Genomic DNA, 13,272 nt, shown 5'->3' with positions numbered 1-13,272 from the left:
CCTCCTTTCACATTTTCACTTGTTATCTAGAAGAGTTATTTCTCCAAGCTAATGCTTCCAATGGAAAGCCTGTCTTTAGCTTAGTCAACATGATTTCCATGCTAATATCACTGTTGCTCTGCCTGTACCGTTGTGCCTCCAAGTAACACCACCACATGCGCACCCGGTAATTGCAGGGCACAGCAAGGACAAGTCAAAGGGAATATTCTGCTCAAACAAATTCAGAACAACAATTATTTCCACAGATGCCTCCCTATGACACTTAGTGGCACCTGAACCCTTCCTAGATTTCAATTATCCCTTCCCTCTTGCTCCAAATCACTTGTGTGCTTCATCTGTGCCTTTGTTTCCCAACCACTAATTCCAGGGTAAAAACAGATGAGGAACCCTTCTGCTCGTATTCCAGAAATTCGACAAAGGCCAACAGAAAGGAGCTGTCCCTGCATGTGGCAAATACCACACTCCTTAAAAGCTTATCCCTTATTTCGAAATATATGCAAACAGGTTCTTGCTAAGAACGCAAATTGCTCGATCACTCTCCACCAGAGAGAGAAAATGCACCAAGAATACACAAACCCCCAGGGACTCCCCAGCAACTTCAATACTGAAAATACTTCATTTATTGTATCAAGCCTACCTTGAGGGTTTTTTGCTAGAGATGGAGGAAAAACTTCAGCTGATTAAGCTGCAAAATGCTACTGAAGTCTGCATAGACATAATGATCTGCTGAAGACATGCCCTACATTTGGGAGAGGAACTGAAACTCTGCTGAAGAGGAGAGTTTAAATCTTCATGCCTCGACTCTGAGGAAGTGCCAGGAGCTGGATGTCCACTCTTCAGCAGAAGTGGCTCCTGGCTGGTTTCAGACTGCCCAGGAGAGCCATGCAAGATCCTTTTAACACCACAGCTAAACCCACACAACCAGGTCAGATATTACAACACACATTCCCCAGACTTGCTTGAAATAAGTGCATGAAGCCAGGCAAGCCACGCCAGCAGCACTCGGATATCAAGGCTGGGCTGCAGAACAGCTCCTCTGTGCAAGGCACCAACCCAGAGCTCTGCAGGAAGGGTCCAGAATTCAAGGTCTTGGGATTCACGAGGTCATAATGTACATGGAAAAGATAGGGCCCTTCTGAGGCTGCTGATCTGCTCCAGTGGCCTTTGAAATAATAAACTAATTTACTAAGATTCCTGGAGATAGAGGACAACGTCTGAGGTCATTCCCAGAAGTAGAGACCTGGCGGCTTTGGTCAACCTGTTCTGGAAGCAGATTATGTTAGATGTTTGCTGCAAGGTGCCACTCAGCCACACTCACAAATCTACCTTGGGGCAAGCAAAACCCTCTCATGAAAGAGGAAAAATAACTTTTAAAGCCCCTTGCATCCATCTAGGCTTGTCAAGCTGCTCCAGTTACAGCTTTCCTACTCAGCTGCTTTATTTCCTAAATATTTATTATTCCCATTATTTATTAGGGTGGGGAAAGACACTGACTTGGAGAAAGCTGCAGTCTAAGAAGCAGCAAGTGACAGAAGAGTTGATTTGTGATGGATTAGTCACCCTAAAACAACACCATAGAAACACAAGCCTTGACCAGCCCTCATTACAAGACCTAGATAAACACAGAAGCCTTCCCCACTTTTTTAAGAGCGATCCAGCTTCACCATCGAGCACATTTCCCAGGAATTTGGTATTACAACAGACAGCAAGTGGCATTACAAGAATCCTGTTGTTAATTAGAAAATAAAACGTAGCTCCCAATACACAGCATAACATGACTGCAAGCCTCATGACTGCAATCAAGCAGGAAGTTACAATATGACCATGGAAACTGCCAGCTTTTGGGCAAGATGAGACCCAAAAATCAGTGTATCCCTGGGCCTGCTTGCACCAGAGGGACAGAGCTGGAGCATCACAGTGGGTATTTCCAGTTTATGGGAGGAAAAAAAACCCGGAACACAGTCATGTCATCTCTGAGGCCATCCCACAGCCAGGAATATTTGCATGCACGCAGATGCAAAAGGATAGGAGCTACAAGTGAACATCCCCATGACCAGACTAACCCTCACCAGCTCCTCAGAAGGGATCTGTCTTGTGCACGAGCTCCAGAGGCTCAGCTCGTTGTAGCGATGCCTCCTCATTCATTACTTGGTTATTTTCTTTCTTGTCTCTCACCTTTCAGCCGTGCTGAAGTCCAGCCCGTGCACCCATACCTCTCTCCGGCCCAGGCACTCCTGGCAAACTTCAGTTTCCTGAACAGCCACAGGCAAAGCAGTGATTTCTCAGTCAATCTCTATCAGCTGACTGAAGGAGAAGTAGAAATGCAGCAGCCACAGGTTAGAAGAGGCAAAAGCACCAAGCTAAAAGGGGTGGGTGCAAGAGCAAAAGGAAAACCAGGAGTCAGACAAAACTAAGAGGACATCCACACATCATCTCTCACCAAGGAGATAAAAGCTAAAACAAGCCCAGTGACCATTAAACCTTTGCACTAATTGCCGTTTTCCCCCTTGAAGTGAAGTTTTGGTCAGAATCACAGCCTATTGCTGCAGACCAGGGGCCCTAAGAAGAGGTCAGACCCACCCGCCCCACCCCCAGCCAGCCAGGCTGCTCCCCCAGACCGGGACAGCTGTTTACCTGCAGCGGGTGCCCGGGCAGCCTGCGGGGAGCAGTTGGCTCCCAGGTCTCTGCTCCTCCTGCCTGTCTGGACGAGCAGACAGGTAAATTCAGAGCTAAGCACAGCCGCAGCACGTGATGCCAAGGCAGAGTCATGCCCTGCCCTTGACAAGCAGTTCCTTCTCCAGCAATTTTACTGCTACTTAAGGAAGTGAGCGAGCAGGGTTAAAATTGTTCCCTCTACTAAGAAATCTGTGGGTAATTCTGCTTTTCTCCTTCCCAGAGATGAGCTGTAGCAATCCCATTCCCCCACATCAGCCATTTTCAGTTCAGCTTGTCCCGGACCAGAAAGCACTCCGACCAGGTATGTCTGGGCTGCAGAAAGAAACAGAAATTACATTTTCTGCACTTGCAACTGCGGTGTCCGCGAGCAGAGGAACCCACTAAGTGCTGCCTCTGACCTGCCAGAAGTTAAGCATCACCCTTCCTATGATTAGATCAATATATTACCCATGGATTTAGGCATGCAGTGTTGTTGGTGCGTTGCCTCAGATCCCACCTCATCCTTTCCCCTGCCAAGTTTGTGCAGCAGGGATCACACAACCATGGTCACAGTGTCACAATATACTTCACTGGCTTGAAATTCTGTCATCCATGACAAGTAAAACAAACAGAAGGAAGTGTTTCCTCCAGTGCAGTAGCCCCATCATGCCTGTCAGTGGTTCTGGTACAGGCACAGGGTCTCCCACCCTGCGATGGCAAAGGACAGTTTATCTTTCAAGAGCATCAGGCAACCCACCTACATTGGTTTTTGTGCCCTCTCCCAGTGACACGCAGTGTCAACACAGAGGACAGTGTGGGAGGCCACCCAGAGCACAAACAGGTTTCTTCTCCTCTGTCCAACACTGACCAGACCACAGAATTACTCGAATGTCTGAGCAGGAAGCAGAGACCTCTGAAAACCATCGCCTCTCCTTTGAGTGTGCCAGTGAGAGCACAACTTGTACCTGTCTGTGTCTGATAAATGGACTTTCAAGAACTGCCTGCACCCAGACACCAGGACAAAAGGGCAGAGGAAAGTAACGTGCCAGGACTGCTGGGCTGGGAAGGGCTCTCCTCCTCACGGAAGAGTCCCCAGAACAGTGGTGTGAGCTCAGGACTGGGAACCAGTCAGCAGCATCTCCACATACAGCATAAGCCAGACTACAGAAATAAAGTCTCTCTTCCTGGTGACAATAGCACCAAGCGCAGTGTCCTGTCCAGGAGGGCACAAGGACCTCAGGAAGACACAGACTGAGGAGAGACAAGTGCTTCTCGGTCTGTGTCTCCCAGGGCATCACGTTCAAGCTCCACACATGGCAGCCCGTACTGACCACCCCTCTGGGGACACAAAGGTGAGCCAACACTCCCAGGTCTGATCAAGGACACTTAGTTCCGCAAAACTAAGCAAATCTAAGTATAGACCTCATTTGTATCTTATCTGCGTTCTGTTGAACGGGTGTATTTATGGAGCTATGAGTGCTTATTTATAACGGAACCCTCCAAGTCAGCACTATCCACATCCCTGCAGCAGAGAGAAGCGAAGCCTTTACAGACACGTCACTTCACCTGATGTGATACACAGCTCCCCAAGCCCCATCCCGCACCTGGCAGTGGGTCAGGGACAGCACAGGATGCCAGCACGGCCAGGAGGGAAGGGAACCATCACTGCCCCCACCACCGATCACCTCGCCCATCGCACCAGCCGATTGTGGGAGGCTTCTTGCCCAAGTGAGCTGGAGGAGTAAGAGCACCGATAAAGCAAGAGGTGTTGTGCATTGCAGCCTGGTATTGAGAAACTGAAATAGCACCTACGCGAGCTGGGCAGCCAGCTGGCTGGAGTCGGGATGGAAAGGCTCATGGCAAAGGGGAGCACCGGCGTCAGGCGTGCAAACCCTTAGGAAGAGGCACAGACTTTTCAAGAGAGCGAGCAGAAAGGCATCATGTGCCAAGAACGCCCTTTTCAACACAACTCACCTCATCCAGCACACCAATGCTCCCACCAAAAACCCCTGGGAACCATGAACACACAGAGGACTTTTAAGACAGAAGATTCACTCACCAGTGTCCCACTGACCAGGAAAAAAAATAATCACAGCTCAGAAGTCACGTCAGCAGGTCCTGACGCCTTGGGCAGGCAGCATGTATTCCTGGCAATGAGGAAACTACTTTTAGATATACAGATAAAAGGTTCCAGGTATTGTTTTTCATCACTTTTACATCCCGTTACCATTTATTAGTAGCAAAAATTCACTTACACATACGAGCTTTACACTGATACTGCCGTTAAACACCACAGGCAAGAAAACTGTATTTGAGTTGCAACTGATTCAGCAAACACTTAAAAGGAAGGCGAGAGTGGCACCGGCAAGTGCCCTGCTGCACGGGTCCTTCAGCCAAGCCACACCAAGGTCTCTCGACTGTAACAGACCCATTCCCCAGCCATCACATCTGCTTCTCCAGGTCACTGCTGAGAAGCTCCATTTTAAAGCCTTGGAGAACCTCTGGCCTTCCTTATCTCCCTGGACTTTTGCTCCCTTTGCCATTTATGTTCCTCAAGCCCTGGTTTAACCGTCCTCCCCTCTCCCAACCCCAGGGGCACAAGCTGTCCCCACAGGCTGTCAGCCTAACACCGGCACGCAGGTCTTGTCCAAAAAAAAACAACGGTATTTTCATTCTTAGAATAGCATAGTTCAACTGGAAGGGACCTACAATCACCTATCCCAACTCCATTTTTGCCTGGTTCTTCCGTTGTCCTCCTCCATGGGGGGTACAACCTCAGAGACAAAATTTAACACAAACAGCCCAAATCAGAAGGATGCTTTCCATAATTAATTGCTGCATTAATGGTCAGCAGTAAATTGTAGGTCTATGTATTTATTTTATGAAGCCGTTCCATTTGCATTCATTTTGGGGTTACATTTTAATCCCCACCTTCACAAAAGGGTTCTAAATTAACACCACTGCCTCTCCTCCCCACCACAGAGTGCTGGCAGGTAGCAGGGGGTGTTCATGTGCAGGAACGTGTTCACCATGACACTGGAGCAGGCAACCAAGAAGCTGTCACCTCAGGGTCTCCTGAAACACACTCTCACATGAGTGGGAAGAAAACAGTCAACAGAAACCAGATGCTCCATGCCTGCCCTCCGTGGGCTGCAAGGTGAGCAGCCAGCTGTCGCAACAACTTTCACCCGCCGCCTGAAAACGCAGCGGTTGTTTTGCCCCCCGATCTGTCTGCCTCAGTGATGCATGGTGAGTGTGAGCCGTTTCACATGAGTTACGCAAGCCCCGGAGCAGAGCACTGAATCGCTCCGCTGCCATCTCTTACCCAAGAGACGTAACCAGGAGGTTACCCAAAGGGGGAACCACCCCCTTCTAGCTATATGAAAGAGTCGATGGAAGCAGAGCCACCTCCTGCAGAAGTGGCTTGCCGTCGATAACCATAACTGTGGTGGATGCTGCCTGGATCACGGGTTCCCGGCATCTCCAGCTGCGAGGAGGAACCGCGATGCAGACAGCTCTGGGAGAGGTCAGTCCTGTGGGATGGGACAAGACCGTACCCAGCACCTAGACACATCCCCACCAACGTGATACTGTTATTTAGATGTCACCTGCATTTATTCACTTGCCACCTGCGTCATATTCAAATACAGAAGGGCAGCACATAAAACCCACTGCCCACAAGACACTGCCAAAACAGGACACCCCACACATGACGTCTCCTTCCACAGAAGTGGGATTTAATTCCTCCCACATAACTTAGTTTTAGGAAAGTCCCTCGTAGCAGTGTCCAATGCCCACCCACAGAACAGCCCCCATGCCTGCTGCAGCCACGCATGTCTTCTCTCCAGCTGCAGCATCAGCTGATTGCCCTCATTTGTGACCATAATTAGACTGAGGAGGTTCACGGCGGAGCAATCAGATCTCACCCTGCACCCCACGTGCACATCCCCTTCCCCTTGGAGCCGGCACGCTGTCACGGGCTCACACTCCCTTGCACAAGCAGGGGAAGATGTGCCACAGCTCGGCTGACGGCTTCCCCCCTACCCCTTCACGCTGGGACATCCCACGCGAGACAGACCCACTTCCAGCCACCTTTAACTCCAATTATTCCTCTCCCAATCACTTGACATTTCAGCATTTCCCCTTTGCACACCACAGGAAGCTCGGGCCAGACTGACTTCGCTTTGGCTCAGCAACAGCGGGTTAAAAATTGTTTCTGAGCACACCTCTAGCCACAGGGAGAGAGGGACAGCCGCTTCTCCACAGTTAGCTATTAAATGGAAAAAGAGGCTAGATTATCCAGTTATTTTGTCTTAAGTACAGTGGGACTCGGGAAACAAACATCTAGTGAAAGACTAACTGACCCGAGGCAAATTCTTGCCCGATGAAAAACCTATTTTTGTGATTTGTGCCTTTGTTATTCAAAAATCCTGTTGTAAGATCTTACACCCCATCTGTTTACAGACAAGCAAGATCTCTGGCAGACGTCTGCCAATGCCTCCTGCACCTGACAGGCCTTCCTCACCCTCTTCCTCAGGGCATGTGGTGCCAGGGGACAGCCGTCCAAGCCACACCATGCCAACACATGGCTCCTCAGCCTGGCACGTTATATTTTTTGCCCTTGCTCCCAGTTAAGCACTTTCACAGGGCCCATCCGGAAGCTGCAGCGCAGTCGACAGCCACCAACCCGATCTGATTTGACTCAGTTTTAACTGGCTGCTTTGGAGGAGGCAAAAGAGGTTTTATTCAAATGAGCAATTATAGCCTTAACTTCCTTCCCCAAAGCTGACAGGTTAGACATTCCTCCCTCCTGTCACAGGGGCACTCAGAGCGCTAACCCAAGGCAGCCCGGCTCGCTGTCACTCCCCAGCAGACATGGAAGTGGCACCAACAGGGCCTGCAGACCAGAGCAGGACCCTGAGCAGACATCTGCCTCCCCTCAGGAGAGGAGGCACGTTGTCCCGAATCGCTGGTGCTCCTTTAATCGAGTCCTTGGAGGAAGATGAGTCACTGCCCAGTTCACGTGGGAGGAGAGCACGCCACAAAATGCTGCAAAGCCAGGGCTGGCTTCTCGTGAAAACCAGTTTCTGAAGAAACTTTTAATGCTGAAGGCTCCAGCCCCAGGCTCAAGTAAGGGGGAAAAGAGGGGAAGGAGCAGCTTACCCCAGAGAGCAGGCACCTCTACCTGCCCTATGCCGGCCACCCGCAAACCACCAGGTCCCTTTGGGTGCTCAGTGCTGGCCCAGGGAAAAAGAACCCCCCTCCCTCACGCGGGAGCTGCAGGAAGATCCCCGGTACCTTCGCTTTCTTTATGCTGGGAACTCGCAGATGAAAGATCCTGGCAGTCACATCCAACACGGCCAATGGGATCGCTCACAGACAGATGAAAAGTCACTGGGGAATTACAAACAATTGCAATTACTGCCACGCTGGGGTCTCAGCCCGGCCTTTGAGATCTCTCCTCACCCCACTTCAAAAAACACTTAATTGAGAGATTAAGTTTAAGACGCATTTTAAAGCTGATCACTGATCAGGCACTTATCTGAATCAGAAACCTGTTGATAAGGAACAGGCTGGAAACCTTAAAACATCAGTTTGGCACCCCAACAGCACCCAGATAATTCAACAGCTTCAGAGGCCCCCCAAAAGGGTTTGGGGAGGCCCAGAGAGGGACAGAGCATGGGGAGAGGGGACAGGGGTGACATCCCATGATAGGGGACAGAAGGGGAAGGGGCTCAGGGCCGCAGAGGGGAACAGGAGGGTTCACACCAATGGACTGGGTCCAGCTTCTCCCCATCCTCATGCTGACCCCGGGGGAATTGCCAACCAGCCCAGAAAGGGTTAAGTCAGCCAGAATTTTGGGGGGGAGCAAAGCACCCCCAACAGTCACATTCAGCCCCAGGACACCCCCCAGCTCCAAGCTGAACCCTCATTCCTGAGTGCAGCAAGGGGTGGTCAGACCCTAGACCGAGCAGCACTGGGGGGACCCTGGCCCCCCTAAAGCCAGGAGCCACCCCCACAACTCACAGAGAGGGGCTCTTGACCCCCTCAACCCTAGAGGGACCTCAGTTTTGGCAGGGGAAGCCTCTGTCTGCCCTGTGAGCCCCCAGCTGAGGGGAGACACGAGCTGTCAGGGGGTCTCACACAGGACGCCCAACCTGGGGGTGGGCAAAGAGTATGGGGGGCCCAAACATGCATAGGACCCCCAATTCAAGATAGGGAAAACAGGGACCCCCATGCCCACGTGAGACCCCCAACCAGGGAGCACACAGAGCACCCGGGGAGGCCCAGCACCCCCACATCTCAGGGGGGCTTAGCACGCCCCCATACCCCCACAGGACCCTCTAACCGGCAGGGAAAGTGCAGAGGGTACCCGGGGGCGACCCACACCCATGTCCCCCGGACCGCGGGGCTGCACTGAGGGCTTCACCACAGCAACAGCCGCCCCCCACCCACCCCCGGTCAGGTCCGCCCACATCCCAGCGACCACCAGAGCCACTGCCACCCCCAAGACCCGGCCCACAGTGGGCACCGAGCGGGGGGTTTCCCTCAACAGCGGGGTCCCCGCGGGTCCCCGGTGCTCCCAGCCCGGGCCCCGGTACCTGCGCTCCGGGCGCCGACCAACCCTCCCTCCCCCGCCGCCCCGGGGCCGCCTTTTGACGGGAACCGGCCGGCTCCGCGCTCAGCCCCTCGTCGGGGCCACGCCTCCGGGCCGCGCCCCAGCCACTGACAGCGCGGCAATACCTCCACTCCGCCCCTTCGAGGGCGTGCCCGCTCCGACACCGCCCACCAGCACCATATAAGGTCTGTGTTGCGTGCGTCCTCGCCCCTTAGGGGCGTGGCGGGGGACGGCGGGAGATTGCACGTGGCCGCCGCACCGCGGGGCTCCCCCGGGCTGCCCGACCGGCGGACCCCCCCCCGCCGCGACCCCGCTGCGCGGCCCGGTGCCCCCCTTGAGCCTGCCCGTGCTGCCCCGCTTCCGGGGCCTGTGGGGAGCCCTGTGCTCTGCCAGGGGCTCCAGGGGCACTGCTGGGGGCTTTTGGAGAGCCACCGCCTGGAATTGTGGGGAGCATAACCCCTACAGAAGGCCCAGTGGGCTTGGGCAGCTTACCCGTGTCCTGCTGGCCTGCGGTCAGTGCCTTACTGGGGCAGGGCAAACACCACCGGTACAATAGTGCCCCCCCCCCAGCACTCCCGGGCAAACTGTCCCCCCATAGCATCAGCCCTGGGCATGCTGGGGTGCCCCCACCAGACTCCCCTTGCTCCGGGTCCTCCTGGCAGCTGGATATGGCACAGCTCTGTGCCTGGGGCTGGCGGCGGTTTGGAGACTGCTGCCCTCCTGGATTTCCAAGCAAGAAGCCACCCTGTACTCGAGCCTGGCAAGAAAAAACATCCTGCTCAGGCAGCTGTAGCGTTTGCTGGGCTTCTCCCTCCTCTCCTGTTTTCAGGGTGACACCCGAGAGCCCTATCGCACACTGCAAAACCTCCATCTGATTATGGCTGCCTTGTGCTTTCCTGGTGTTTAGATCAGATTAAGGGCAGAGAGCTGATTCATCCCCTGCCTCCGGACTGCAGGCAGCAGGCAGGGCCTCGGTGCGGTTCCGAGTGCCGGCAGGTTCCTGGCAGAGCCGTGGCTGTTGGCAGCCTCTGCTCGGCCCCACAGCCCCCCTCAGCTCGTGGCAGAGCCCGGGGTCCCACGGACCAAGCATGGACACAGCCTGTGTGAAGCCCTCGCAGGTCCGGGGACCTGCAGGACACCAGGGTTCGGCTGCTCCCGTGGGACCTGGAGGTATTTGGGATACTGCAACCAGCTGGGTTGCCAGTACTGACCCTGACCACCCAAAATTCCTTCGCCGGTGACGTGAGTCAGGTTCCGAGTACGGGGGTTTGGGCTGAGCCAGTTCAGCCACTGTCACAGCCCCAGCCCAAAGCTGCTCCGTTGCCTGGGCACATTATGCCCCCAGTCTAGAGAACTCAGGACACTTGGCAGTTTTTCCCTTTCCATCCTCAAAAACCCACCCGGGGTGTGGCCACCAGCAACACCCACTAAAGCAGCAAGAAATGCTTCAAGAAAGGCCTGTGTGATGCTCCCAGAGTTTATTAAGTGTTCCCTAAACCCAAAATCCCCTGAGAAAATAAGCCCCCAGTGCACACGAGGGAGGCAGACAGCAATCACCGCCCCCTGCTGCAATCACCGGGATCAACAGCTCTTGTGTGCGTGGGGAAAGCGTTCTGCTAACTGTTTTCAAATTGATTTAATGAGGCCAAGAAGAAAAAACAACGTCTGGGAAGAAATGGGAGTTCATTGGAGACAATTTAGTGGCGCAGAACTTTTTCAGCAGGCTGGGGAGGGGGCTGTGGGGGGGGGTCGGGCGACTTGGCACGGGAGAGGCTGCACGTACCCATCCCACCGCTGCTGAGCACCGGTGCAGCCTCCTAAATGTTAAAATACATCCCAAGCCTCGGCACAGGGGGACCCCCCCGACCTCGCCTTGCCTGGACCGGTGTGACGTGCTCCTCAACCCCGTAAAACATCGCTCTGCTGAAGCCCCTTCCCCTGCCACCGCCACTGGGTTGGTGCCCCCAGCTAAGAGGAGGCTTGTAGCTGGTGAGAGGTTTTATTTGCTCCATCGTGACCTGCGGTGGTTACAGCTGCTCTCCAGCAGCTCTCCCGCTGCTTCTCCTGCCTTGATCCACCTTGCACAAGGGAATCGGGGCCAAATCCAGGTGCTGCTCTGCTCACCATCGTGCCCCCGTGACTTGCACATCCTTGTGCACGTGGGCTGCAAAATCCCTCCCACGTGGGAGCCAGGGGGTGCGCAGAGATGCAGGAGGATTTAATTCTGGGGTGGGGACGGTGGCCAGGAGCTGCAGCCATGAACCTTTGTGCTGCTCCAGCCTGGGGAAAAGGACGCTCAGCCCGGTGGGTCGGGGCTGCGGATCAGCGGGGCTGGGGGAGGATGGTGATGGCTCAGCAAGCAGGGTGGGATGCTGAGTGGGAGGAACTGAAGCCCTCCTCAGCCAAGGGTGCAGCCAAGTCACGTCACCTCCCCAGATAACCCTGATGGACACACGGACGAGGGCAAAAAGCACAAAGACAAGGGGGCTGGAAATGCCACCGGCTCTGGGGAAGGGGCTGCATGCCAGCGGCTCCCGGGAGCAGTGACAGCCCATCCTGCTCGCCTGGGCGGGGGGGACGGAGCCGGCTCTCCCGGGGGTGACTCACATGCTTGCTCCATCCCCCTGTGAGTGAAGGTTTCTTGGGAAGTGGTTGCAAAACCCAGACGTGGCGATGCGCCGGTGGGGTGCGGCCTGCCCCCCCCCCCCGTCCCCCATCCCATTCCATTCCTGCTGGCTTCGGTGGGAGAACAGGCTTAAAATGGGAAAAAAGGGATTACACCCAGGATGCAACATGGCAAGAGGGGCTGCTGTGGGGTTTTGCACCGTTGTCTTTGGGGGCAGCTTCTTCCCTTCCCTTCTGGGGATTCTCTGTTGTCTAATATAGGGTTGAGCTCGCCCCATAGCCCATCCCCAGGGAGCTCAGTGTGAGTTTCCCCCCTCCCCATCCCCTCTCAACGTGGTTTGCTGTGCCACCCATGCAGGCATCCATCCGCACGGGTCAGTCCTGCACCCAACAACCTCCTCAGGAGTGATGGGAGATGCACAGCCCTCAATTAGGAGGTGGCAATTAGTGCAGGGGGGGAAGGCGAGCTGGGAAGCGTCCCCCTCCCTGACATTTTGCTCCTGGGAAGGAGAGAATAAATGATCCATAAAGTTTCCATCGGCAACGCAGGGGAGAGCAGCTCTGACGGCCACACGGGAGGAGTGCGCGGGGCTGGTGGAAATATTTAATTTTGCTGTAAACTTTATTTTGATGGTTTGGGTGATTATGAGGGGAAGGAATTCATTTTTCCACTAAGCTCTCACGTTCATCACAGCAGAAAAAAACCCACCAGCAGAAAAAAAACCACCAGTGTTTGCACAGGAGCGAGCTTATTAAATAAATGTTGCCCTAAACGGGGCGTTTTTGCTTGCTCTGGTCCCAGAGCCATCGGGGCTGGGGGTGGTGGGGGGAAAGGGCTGGTTGGGCCCTTTTTCCCCCCAAATTTAGAGGTTTAGAGATGCCCAAGATGCTGCAGCGCATCATGGCTGGGTCGCAGGGTGCTGGGGGCGATGCTGGGCTGAACCGGCTGCTGCACCAGTGCCTTTGAGCCATAAAACTGATAAAAAACAAGAAATAAAAACATCAGGAGAGTTGGGGGGTGTGTGATAAAGGCGACAGAGCCAAGACTGAGTGTCCAGTGCTGCTGTCACCAGGGCAGGGACCCCGCAGGGTGTTTTGGGGGGATCTAGGGGAAACTGGGTTTTTCCCGCAGCTTTTCCCTGGGGCGGGAGCATCCCCCGGGATGCAGACCCTGGGGTCGGAGTGCCGAGACCCCCGGAGTGACCCCCCCCAGGCAGCGCCAGGGGAGAGTGAGCTGGCGCCCGGTGAGGCTGCGGCAAAGGATGGAGCGTGCCAGGCTGGCACGGCCTCGCACACATGTGCACGGGTTTGCACGTCTTGCACAAGCACATGCAGTCCCGCACAGCCTGGCAGCAGCAGGGGCAGCCTCCTGT

The 13,272-nt window shown here is 54.5% G+C and overlaps 1 protein-coding gene across 6 annotated transcripts in view; it reads right to left on the bottom strand.

Moving 5' to 3' along the window:
* Positions 1-9,289, bottom strand: part of VDR (vitamin D receptor) — a 39,590-nt gene extending 30,301 nt beyond the window's left edge. Inside the window, exons 1-4 of one of the 6 annotated variants that reach the window (XM_055792077.1) lie at positions 9,258-9,289; positions 7,954-8,049; positions 4,715-4,802; positions 2,176-2,360 (exon numbers count right to left, since the gene is read on the bottom strand). The gene's annotated coding sequence lies outside the window, so the exon portion shown is untranslated. Of the gene's footprint in view, positions 1-637; positions 841-2,175; positions 2,361-2,634; positions 3,909-4,714; positions 4,803-7,953; positions 8,050-9,257 lie in introns of those variants that run through there. The other 5 variants (XM_055792075.1, XM_055792078.1, XM_055792079.1 and 2 more) reach the window with 5 other exon arrangements.
* Positions 9,290-13,272: the final 3,983 nt, after the last annotated feature.

This window comes from Falco peregrinus, chromosome 19 (genome assembly GCF_023634155.1).
Source record: "Falco peregrinus isolate bFalPer1 chromosome 19, bFalPer1.pri, whole genome shotgun sequence".
NCBI classification, from domain to species: Eukaryota; Metazoa; Chordata; class Aves; order Falconiformes; family Falconidae; genus Falco; species Falco peregrinus.
Note: the sequence above shows the minus strand (reverse complement) of the source record. Positions and strands in the feature narration are given on the sequence as shown.